Here is an 8,787-nt window from a genome sequence, read left to right on the forward strand (position 1 = left end):
CCTCACCCCACCCCACTTTGTCATTCCCGTAAGGTACACACACATCTGGAAACTATCAAAACATCCCAGAGACAACACAACGCATGCGGTTAATTAAAGGGATAGACACTACAGAGGTTATGAGGAAGATCCCTATCACCCCGTCAATATTTGATTGGCCATACTTCTTCTTTTGCAGGGAGCTGGAAAACTGGAACTGGTGGGATTTCTGAGCACACAGAAACGAGATTGAGTTCTGGATGTGCTCCTTCTTGCTTAAATGACAGAAGCAGCTTGAAGGGTGTGTGGTGCCTTCCTACCTTGGTTCTGCGCTCTGAGTCAGTGGTTCCCAAGGTGACAGCACACACCCTGCTTCAGGAGCACTGAACCACGTCCAGGGGCCAGGGACAGCTGTGGGCATCAGAGGCTTTCTGTAGACTGGGTAGTAGGAAAGTAGACCTACGTGCCTTAGCTGAAACTAGGATTAGCAAACATGTCCAACATTTCCTTTTTAAACTCTAATAGACACAGCGCCTGTAAATTGAGTTATAGAAAACAAACGAACAGACAACCATGTCTTTCCACTACATCAAGACAATGTCTCATGTAGTGTGGAACAAGAACAACAGTCAACATGATTCAACTGTTTTAACTTAAAAGACACGTATTGCTTACGTATCAGTCCACCTCACAACATAACATACAGTTCACTCAGCTTTGTTACTACACCCTAGTGCTATAGATTTTTTTTTTCCTCCAGGGTTATTGCTGGGCTCGGTGCCTGCACCATGAATCCACTGCTCCTGGAGGCCATTTCCCCCCCCCCTTTTGTTGCCCTTGTTGTTGTAGCCTCCTTGTGGTTATTATTATTGCCATTGTTGATGTTGTTCGTCGTTGGATAGGACAGAGAGAAATGGAGAGAGGAGGGGAAGACAGAGAGGGGGAGAGAAAGACAGACACCTGCAGACCTGCTTCACCACCTGTGAAGCGACTCCCCTGCAGATGGGGACCCGGGGGCTCGAACCGGGATCCTTAGGCCGGTCCTTGTGCTTTGCGCCACATGCGCTTAACCCGCTGCGCCACCGCCAGACCCCCGTGATATAGATTTTTTAACTTAAAGGGGAAAATTGGAAATTTAGTCCCAGTACCTTAGGATTTTAGTCTTGGTGTTTGTATTAAATTCTGAGGCCTTAAATCTTTCTTAAATTTTATGCCTTTTATTGTGTTATAATTCCTTCCTTTCTTTTCCTTCCTTCCTTCCTTTTTTCTCTTTCTTTCTTTCTTTCTTTCTTTCTTTCTTTCTTTCTTTCTTTCTTTCTTTCTTTCTTTCTTCCGTCCTTCCTTCCTTCCTTCCTTCCCTCCAAGGTTTTCACTGGGTTTGGTTCCTGCACTAGGAATCCATTGTTCCTTGTGGCCCTCCCCCCAACCCCGTTGTTGTTGTTGTTGTAGTTGCTGCTGCTGTTGGGTAGGACAGGGAGAAGTCAATGGAGGAGGGGAAGACAGAGACGGGGAGAGAAAGACAGACACCTGCAGACCTGCTTCACCGCCTGTGAAGCGACTCCCCTGCAGGTGGGGAGCCGGGGGCTCGAACCAGGATTCTTGAGCGGGTCCTTGCTCTTATTACTATATGCGCTTAATCCGGTGCGCTACCACTCACCCCTGTAATTTCTTTTTAGGTGCCTTGCGCAAAGTGAAACTTGTCAGATATCCCTTTTAAAAACTGTAAATAAAAATAAAATAAAGTAATAGAATGACTGTCATAGAAATGCACTTGGTCCAAATATGTCACTGATTAATAAACTACAGGCTTATTTTAAAGCTTTGCTAAATTCCTACTCTTTAGTCTTAATTTATGTTTTTTTTTCTTTTATTAAAAATTACTTGCTTTTATTGAAAGAGAGAGACCAGAGTATTTTTATTCAATATTTTGGGGTGTGGGTGGGAGGGACGTGAGGGGGAATTTACCATAAAAACATGCTTAGCAAATTTTCATGTCATCCTTGTGCAGGGGCCCTGCTAATCTTCTCTGTATCATTCCAGGTTTAGTATATGTGCTGCTGAAGTGAGCATTCTGTTCGTTTTTAGTTTCCTTGCTGTGCAGTACCTGGGATCTAACCCAGGACCCAGAACATGCAAGCTTTTCCCCTCTTCCCCAGCCCCCCGGGTGTGTCTTAAACCAGTGTGTATTCCAAGTACAGTTACGGGGGAGGGGACAAACCAGACCCAACTCTTTTGACGAGAGACTTTTTTCATCTATTTGATAAAGGGGTTTCTCTCCCCTTTTCTTTACTCTATAGAACACATACTATGTCTGTCTGCTGTCTGTCTGTCTATTTTTAAAAATCCTATAATATATGCTGTGATGATAAGAGACAAAATGGCACAGGCACTCTTCACTGTAGTAGAGTGATGATTCACGGTTTGAGCTTCTGGCTATTGGAATCGAAAGCTCTACGTATACCTTGCTTACCACTTTCTAAAATGATTTTTCTTTTCTTTAAAAAAATTTTTTAATTATTTATTTTCCCTTTTGTTGCCCTTGTTTTGTTGTTGTGTTATTATTACTGTTGTTGTTGATGTCGTCATTGTTGGATAGGACAGAGAGAAATGGAGAGAGGAGGGGAAGACAGAGAGGGGGAGAGAAAGACAGACACCTGCAGACCTGCTTCACCGCCTGTGAAGTGACTTCCCTGCAGGTGGGGAGCCGGGGGGGCTTGAACCGGGATCCTTATGCCGGTCCTCGAACTTTGCGCCAAGTGCTCTTAACCCACTGCGCTACTGCCCGACCCCCCATGCTTTTTCTTTTCATTTATTCCAGGGGCAAACAGAAATCCACTGAGCTGGGTGGCTGTATTGCCATCTAGGAGGCCCTGGTTCAAGCCTTGATACCATGTGGGAGATGTCACTGGCACCAAGGCGCTGTGGTCTCTGTCTCTGTCTCTCTCTCTCTCTCTCTCTCCTTCTCCTCTCTTTCTCTGTCTGTCTGAATGAATAAAATGACCTGGGAGTGGTGAAATCATGCATGTGTATGACTCCTGTGCCACAAATACAAACAGAAGAACTATTTTATGAATTTCAAATGAGAGAAGGAAGCCAGAATGCCCTATGGTATGTGTGGTACTGGAGGGGTGGGGGATGAGGGGTGCAGGGTGAGGTTGACCCGGGACCCTCAGGCCTGCAAGTCATATGTTCTATCAGCTGAACTGTTTCCGCAGTCACTTTGCCACATTTTACATCAACTTAATATACTCTGGTGTCCAAATTAAAAAAAAAAATGTCGGTGTCCAGCAACAGATGAGTGGCTGAGTAAGTTGTGGTCTATATACAATGGAATACTACTCAGCTGCTAAAAATGATGAATCCACCTTCTTCATCTCATCGTGGAAGGAGCTTGAAGGAATCATATTAAGTGAGTTCAGCCAGAAAGAGAAGGATGAATATGGGATGGTCTCACTCATGGACAGTAGTTGAAAAAGAAGAACAGAAGGAAAACACTAAGCAGAACTTGGACTGGAGTTGGTGTCCTTCACCAAAGTAAAAGATTCTGAGGTAAGGGGGCAGGTTCAGGTCCTGGAACACGATGGCAGAGGAGGACCTAAGGGGATTATACTGTGTTAACTTATGTTAAGTTATTAAATTATGTTATGTGGAAAACTGAGAAATGTTACCAACTACTGTAATTTAGTGCTGACTGTAAACCATTAATCCCCCAATAAAGAAGATTAAAAAAAACTCAAAACAAAAATAAAATAAAATAAATTTTCTTAAAAAAAAAAAGTCCTCACAACCTATACTCACTACCAGACTGAAATAATTCTCCACAGGAACTCTTACAGTCACAGGAACTACAAAAGGCTAGGCCAGAAAATACAGTTATTCAGAGGGTCTCAGAAAAAAAACCTCTTATTTTTAATTTTACTATATTATTATTATTTTCCAGAGCACTGCTCAGCTCTGGCTTATGGTGGTGCAGGGGAATGAACCTGGGACTTTGGAGCCTCAGGCATGAGAGTCTCTTTGCCTAACCACTATGCCACCTACTCCCACCCTCTCAGAAAGTTCTTAATTAGAGAGGAAGGCTTTTTTTTTTTTTTCTCCTCTAAATTTCTCAGATTGCTCTGGTATTTCTTTTCTGAAGGGACTTTAGTCCTGGGTGGTTGTAGTAAGCCAACAAGCAGATGGCACCAGTGCTGGACAGGAGTCCACAGTGAGCTCCCCAGTTTTATCTGGAGGTGGAATTAGTTGGAAGATGAGACGGCTTATTAACAGTTTCCTCATTTCATTTGTTCCCCAGTCATGATGGCTGCTTGCTCCACGCTCATTCTGCACCTGCTGCCTGATGCCAGTCTTTACACTCACTCTGTCCCTGTCCCTGTGTCATCTTCCCTTTTACAGAAGTGGCTGACACTTAATGGGGTGGATTCATCTCTCCAAAGCAGGGCTGACAGAAAGTGGCACCTGTGCCTTAGACTCCAAAGTCTTTACCAGCACAGACCACGGATCTCTCCTCACAGTGGACTTTTCAACTTCTGTGGGAGAGCCAGAGCCACTCACTGGGTGGGACACATAGCTTGCCTTGTGTTCAACCCAGGTAGGAGAGTCCCAGCACCACATGAGACTGTCATAGTGCCAGGGGAGGCTCCAATGCTGTGGTGTCTGTTTGAATAAGGAGAAAAAAAAAAAAAGTCAATGGCTAGGCAGTGGCGCACCTGGTTAAGTGCTCACATTACAGTGCACAAGGACCCAGGTTCAAGCTCCTGGTCCCCACCTGCAGGGGGGAAAGCTTCACAGTGGTGAAGCAGGGTTTCAGGCCTATCTCTATGTGTCCCTTTCTATCTCCTCTGCCACTCTCAATTTCTCTGTCTCTGTCCAATAATTGATAAATAAAAATATTTTCAAAAACAGTTTTCTTTTTTATTAAAAAAGTCAGTCCTGGAGTGATGAAATAGCATGCAAGTCTCAATTCTAGGTGCTGGAAATTAGCCAACAAACAAGCCTCTGCACAAATTCACAGGGGCCTCCACACCTACAGTATTGACTCACAAGCTGCCTATTCTCTCCCCAAAGAGGAAAGTAAACACTGCTATCAACTGAACCAAAATGACGAGTGATCTGTTCTGATCATTTTTCATTTCTCAGCCAGCCACAGGCCAGTAAAAGATTCGACTGTGGCCTGGATCATCTGCGCAGACTGTGCACAGATGGTGCTCGGCTGGTCATGCCTTCACGTAATCAGTCGGCCCTAACTTTCCCACTGCTGGAGTAGTCATCGGAATGGGGGAGACTGAGAGACTTATTTACATTTTATTATGTTAAATGAGGAAATGATTTTCGAGGCCAGGGAATCCCTCTCGTTCCTGAAGAAAGGGAGATTACTTTGCTGTGATTTCACTCAGCAACAGCAGCTAGGTGAGAGGATATGGGGTACAGTGAACTTAATATTAAGTTAGTAAGGATGCCACAGATGGTGGCTAAGATACTGGAGCATCTTCTTGTGGTGCTTCACCTGTTTGGATACCTAGGTGTGGAAGGGCCTCAGACTCCTTCTCGCACGTATCACAACCCCAGTCCGGTGACCACCCTGGAAGAAGTTAGTTAATCCAGTGTGCCTTTACTTTGGAGATGGGTGGAGATGCGGCCTTCCTGTTCCCTCTGACTTTTAAAATTTTTATTTATAAAAAGGAAACACTGACAAAACCATTGGATAGGAGAGGTACAACTCCACACAGTTCCCATCATCAGAACTCCATATCCCATCCCCTCCCCTGATAGCTTTCCTGTTCTTTAACCCTCTGGGAGTATGGACCTAAGGTCATTGTGGGATGCAGAAGATGGAAGGTCTGGCTTCTGTAGTTGCTTCCCCACTGAACATGGGCATTAGCATGTGGATCCATACTTCCAGCCTGTCTCTCTCTTTCTCCAGTGGGGTGGGGATATGGGGAATCAGGGCTCCAGGACACATTGGTGGGGTTGTCTGGTTGGCATCATGTCAGGGAAGTCTGGTTGGCATCATGGTAGCATCTGGAACCTGGTGGCTGAAAAGAGAGTTAACATATAAAGCCAAACAAGTTGTCGACTAATCATGAACCTAAAGGCTGGAATAGTGCAGATGAAGAGTTGGGGGGGCGGTCTCCATTTTGTAGATAGCTCATGGGCCTATTTTAGTTATATTCCAAAGGGCCTGTGGCTATACTAGTTTTTTTTTTCCCCCTGAGCCTGAAACCTGATATGTAGATAGATCCAAGTTATTGTCTGAGGAGATGATGTTATGGCTGGAAAAAGGACCAGAAAGCTGGATCAGGGAAGAGAGTAGCTCCCTAATATGGGAAAGGTGTATAAATATTGTTGACTGTAAACCCCATCCATTTGATGTGATCTGGGGCCCATATTCAGCTTAGGAGCCTATGTGACCTCTGCATCCCTGTAGATCTGAGCTCACATTCTGTGGTCATGAGTAGGAACATTCCAAGCTGCCCCAATATCAGGATCCATCTTCCTCAGGTGTAGCACAGAGTATGTTGTCCAGTCTCCCTTCAGAGGATGGAACATTCTCTACCATTGTTGACCCACGTTGATGGCAAGGTCCTATGGGGCCCACAAAAGGGTCTATTGTGTTGTTCCTGATAGAGATGACTGGTAACATTTTAAATCCCAGAGTGGACTGCTAGAAATAAGCTTGCTGCCAACCAAGTGGAGACTGCAGGGTGGGCTGAGGGTTCACAGCATCTCTCCCCCATAGGGCACAAGTCCTCCCCATTCTTGTTTACAGACCTGGGAGGAAGTCACTGGTGTTTGAAAGTTGGAGGGGGTGGGGGCGAGAGGATGAGCCTCAGGGCTTCTAATTAGGAGGAAGAAGCCAGGCCGACTGGTGTTGCGGAAAGGGTGTGTGTGTGTGTGTGTGTGTGTGTGTGTGTGTGAGCTTTGGCTTACCCTTGCAGGAATGCTCCAGGGAGAGACCAACACAAAACCCCTCCAGTACCTAGGAAGATAGACAGAATGCAAGTTGGGTGGAAAGAGCTGAAAATGTCACTTGAGGTTAAGCTCTGGGAACCTGGGAACCGGCCCTCTGCCAGAGAGGAAGAGAAAGGTTAGAATCTTCTGTGCTTAGGAACAGGATAAGGAACAGACTGGCCTCTCTAGCCTGCTGGCACTGCAGCCCTGCCTTGGGGAGCACAGCGAGCTCAGCTTATCAGTACTGCTGGGGGCTGGGGAGACAGCATGGTGGTTATGCAAAAGACCTGAGCTTTTGAGACCTCAGGTCCTATCCTAGTTACATTTCAAGCCAGAGCTGCATAGTACTCTGGAAAAATACATACGCAGATACATGCACACACACACACACACACACACACACACACACACACACACACACACACACTACTTGTTCAATTGTGTGAATAACCACACACAAACAAGTCAAGCAAAAATGCTCTCCGTTTTTACTTGTCCCCCAGGCTGATTTGAGTTAGTAGGTACAGTTCATACAAAGCGCTTCCAAATTTCACCTGGGAGATGAAGTTGTGCTGTGAATCCTAGATTCAGCTGTGAAACAGAGTCGAGGGCAAGAGTAGTAGGATAGCTCTTGACAGGAAGAGGCAGGTCTGTTAACTCCACGCTAATACGTTCACCACACATGTCCCAGGTAGCAGGCTCAGACAAATCTCAGAATAGATCTGCACACAGGCCTGAGAGGATCGCAGTGGGCAGAAGGTAATGTTACACCATCATGACATAACTTCTAGAATGATCACTGCTGACCTTTGCTCCAGAATCCAGCCCTCCGTGTATTAAAAAGTAAAAAGTCCTCTAACAGTCATGGGCCCCGTGTGTGTGTTTGCAGTGGGTTAAACTTCCACTCGATGGTGGGAACCCAAGATAAGCCCACCACAGTCTTTTCTTTTTCTTGGCAGGGGTGGGGTGGGTTGTGGTGGCAGATGACCAAAGACGCTTTCTGGTGGGCGTTGAAGAGAATGTAGTTGTTTGCCATATTACTGTCAGTGGTTTGCAATGCCCAGCACTGGAGCTCCAGAGTCAAAGGATAGTGTTAACTGGGGAGGGGGGGTGCTTTGGGCTGGGGAGTAAGGTGGACACTCCAGCAAGAACCCTGCAGTTGGGGTTGGGGAGCAATGTTTCAGACTGAGCATTGCTTGGGGAGTAAGGGGAGGAGGAACATGGCTGACTGCTGACCAATTGTCAGGTATGACCCTTTCTGGTTTGCAGTGTGACCTGAATCTCCACTCCTGTGCTAATTCTTCTCCTCCTCCTCCTCCTCCCTCTCCCCTCCCCCTCCCCCTCCTCCTCCTCCTTCTCCTCCTTCTTTTTTTTTACCTCCAGGGTTATTGCTGGGCTCAGTGCCTGCACCATGAATCCACTGCTCCTGGAGGCCATTTTCCCCCCTTTGTTGCCCTTGTTGTTGTAGCCTTGTTGTGATTATTATTGTTGTTGATGTCGTTTGTTGTTGGATAGGACAAAGAGAAATGGAGAGAGGAAGGGAAGACAGAGAAGGAGAGAGAAAGATAGACACCTGCAGACCTGCTTCACCACCTGTGAAGCGACTCCCCTGCAGGTGGGGAGCTGAGGGCTCGAACTGGGATTCTTATGCCAGGCCTTGCGCTTTGCGCCAAGTGAGCTTAACCCGCTGCACTACCACCCGAGCTCCCACTCCTGTGCTTCTAAATAGTCACCTCCCTGGGATGTGTCCTCTAATGTCAACAGAGGAGACAAGAAAGGAGGGGCTGCATTCAGCTTTCCAGGGCAGGTCAGCATCCTTCAGAGCATATCCAATATTTCCAGGTTCCTCCTTTTCTC

The 8,787-nt window shown here is 46.2% G+C and overlaps 1 long non-coding RNA gene and 1 other non-coding gene across 2 annotated transcripts; both read right to left on the minus strand.

Annotated features, from left to right (window-relative positions):
- Positions 1-1,947: 1,947 nt before the first annotated feature.
- LOC132538429 (U6 spliceosomal RNA) lies at positions 1,948-2,049 on the minus strand. The gene has a single exon (XR_009549796.1). It is a non-coding gene; the product is annotated as a U6 spliceosomal RNA (small nuclear RNA).
- A 3,769-nt stretch (positions 2,050-5,818) lies between these two features.
- Positions 5,819-7,593, minus strand: LOC132538245 (uncharacterized). The gene is made up of 3 exons (XR_009549648.1): positions 7,485-7,593; positions 6,910-7,045; positions 5,819-6,014 (listed from the first exon to the last, which is right to left on the minus strand). It is a non-coding gene; the product is annotated as an uncharacterized LOC132538245 (long non-coding RNA).
- Positions 7,594-8,787: the final 1,194 nt, after the last annotated feature.

This window comes from Erinaceus europaeus, chromosome 4 (assembly GCF_950295315.1).
Source record: "Erinaceus europaeus chromosome 4, mEriEur2.1, whole genome shotgun sequence".
NCBI classification, from domain to species: domain Eukaryota; kingdom Metazoa; phylum Chordata; class Mammalia; order Eulipotyphla; family Erinaceidae; genus Erinaceus; species Erinaceus europaeus.